Source organism: Palaemon carinicauda, chromosome 11 (assembly GCF_036898095.1).
Source record: "Palaemon carinicauda isolate YSFRI2023 chromosome 11, ASM3689809v2, whole genome shotgun sequence".
Taxonomy (NCBI): Eukaryota; Metazoa; Arthropoda; class Malacostraca; order Decapoda; family Palaemonidae; genus Palaemon; species Palaemon carinicauda.
The window spans coordinates 21,957,888-21,960,856 of NC_090735.1; positions in this window are offsets into that span (position 1 = coordinate 21,957,888).

Genomic DNA, 2,969 nt, shown 5'->3' on the forward strand with positions numbered 1-2,969 from the left:
AATTAAACAATAAAATTAAACGAAAAGAAACATTATTTAACAATATTCTTATTTAGAAAATTGGATTAATCAGTACTCTTTTTATCATTTATTATGTCACGTGTTTATTTATACACTTGAAAGTTATAAATTTAAAATTGTTATTAATTGGATTATCACAATTATACTAAAAATATAAAGATGATTAATAAATATGAAGAGTAATTCTAAATAGTTTTTGATAGCGAATACCTCTGTGATGAAAAATTGGCTTGGTGTTTTTTTTTCTTTTTTTTCCTTTTTTTTTTTACATATCCAATATTTCATGATGTAATCTTTATGAATATCAAAATTATTTCCGTGATTTTTTATTTCAACAAGCTTTTCGTAAGTTATGCATCACGTGAGCATAAACAATAAATACAATGCATTAATGGTTCGATGTCTAGTATATATTTTAGAATGCATTGATTAATTTTGTACGATTACTTTAGATATCCCTGTAAACTGCGGGATAGATTGTTTTCTTTGAAAATACTAGGGTACGTTTTCTTTTATGAATGATAACAATAACAACGCATTCAAGTTATTTAAATTTCGTCGGTCAAGACATCTCGCAGCTATTCAAAGTGATTTTGAAGTTTGCGCTATTTTATGTTGTTTTTTATCACCTTTTAGTAATGGTTAATGTATCCAAGAAGCGTTTTAAATTATCCTCAAGAGTTAAAGCGAGGAATATATCTGTAAAATAGAGGAAATCGGACTGAATAATTGTTAGCTGTGGTTGACGAACACTAGCCTTCTTCATCAGCATAGAGGATATTTTGGCCGGCAAAGACCAAATGTAAGTTTAATATATCTTATTCTTTTTTAGATTGTTTCCAAATAGGCTCAAATTAGTTAACAAAAAGTTTCGCCTTTCTAGGACAAGTAGGCCTACTATAGATATCACAAAGCAAAACATGTTCTCGTTTTTTAGATGCATTTAAATTTAAATTTATATATCTTTGCTATCTACCAACGGATTTTCAACATTTAAAAAAAAATTGAAGGAAAATTTATGATATAAGTGCTTACTGTTTCATATATAGAAAAAAACCCTCAAAATTTAGAAAATATTTAAAATAAAACGTATAAAAAAACGTAAAAAGCAATATCTCCACCAAAATATTGATAAATAGAAATATTTAAATCTCGAAATTCAAAACAATAGATTTTTTATTGTAGGATTCAACTTCCTCCAGAAGTTTACAGAACTTGAAAATATTGAAAACTAAGAGATATGTCAAATTTAAAACCTCTTTAACTAATGGACCTTATGGGGAAAAGGTGCTCCCCTCAAAGGAACACTAGTAGATATATTACTTAGTAGTTACAATCAACTCTTCAGCGACCGACGGGCCTCCTTGAAATCGTAAAAAATGAAAAACAAAACAAATACTCTAAAAAAAAAGGAAAAAAAATCGCCATAGCGTAAAATTGGCCCATGGAGTGAGTGTTAGAGCTTTATTTAACCACAGTGTAAGGGCTCCCTAATAACTAATGAGCCAACAGTTAGTCCACGCATGCGTGAAATACCTCGGTTGGTAATTTTTTTTACACGCCTTTCACAGATTGTTTGCATGTTATACTTTTGTTAAAGCTAGGTGAGACGATTATAGATAAGCTTTATGAGTGACAGTGTGTGAAGACTTTATGAACACAGTGACGTTATTATTGTCAGGGCATATGTTTTATGACTAAGCACGGCTCCAAAGGACCACATAGCCGTGTGGGAGGTGGGTAGAATTCCGGTTACGTCTAACTTATAACTATTATATTATTATTATTATTATTATTATTATTATTATTATTATTATTATTATTAGCCAAGCTACAACCCTAGTTGGAAAAGCAAGATGCTATGAGCCCAAGGGCTCCAATAGGGAAAAATAGCCCAGTGAGGAAAGGAAATAGATAAATGATGGGAACAAATTAACATTAATCATTTTAAAAACAGTAACAACGTCAAAATAGATGTCATATATAAACTATTAACAACGTTGAAAACAGATATGTCATATATAAACTATAAAAAGACTCATGTCAGCCTGGTCAACATGAAAAAATTTGCTCCAACTTTGAACTTTTGAAGTTCTACTGATTCAACTACCCGATTAGGAAGATTATTCCACAACTTGGTAACAGCTGGAATAAAACTTCTAGAATACTGTGTAGTATTGAGCCTCATGATGGAGAAGGCCTGGCTATTAGAATTAACTGCCTGCCTAGTATTACGAACAGGATAGTATTGTCCAGGGAGATCTGAATGTAAAGGATGGTCAGAGTTATGAAAAATCTAATGCAACATGCACAATGAACTAATTGAACGACGGTGCCAAAGATTAATATCTAGATCAGGAATAAGAAATTTAATAGACCGTAAGTTTCTGTCCAACAAATTAAGATGAGAATCAGCAGCTGAAGACCAGACAGAAGAACAATACTCAAAACAAGGTAGAATGAAAGAATTAAAAAATTTCTTCAAAATAGATTGATCACCGAAAATCTTGTAAGACTTTCTCAATAAGCCAATTTTTTGTACAATTAAAGAAGACACAGACCTAATGTGTTTCTCAAAAGTAAATTTGCTGTCAAGAATCACACCTAAAATTTTAAAAGTCATACAAATTTAAAGAAACATTATCAATACTGAGATCCGGATGTTGAGGAGCCACCGTCCTTGACCTACTTACAATCATACTTTGAGTTTTGTTATGATTCAACTTCATACCCCATAATTTGCACCATGCACTAATTTTAGCTAAATCTCTCTTAAGGGATTCACCAACCCTAGATCTACATTCAGGGGATGGAATTGATGCAAAGAGAGTAGCATCATCTGCATATGCAACAAGCTTGTTTTCTAGGCCAAACCACATGTCATGTGTATATAGTATGAAAAGTAATGGGCCAAGAACACTACCCTGTGGAACACCGGATATCACATT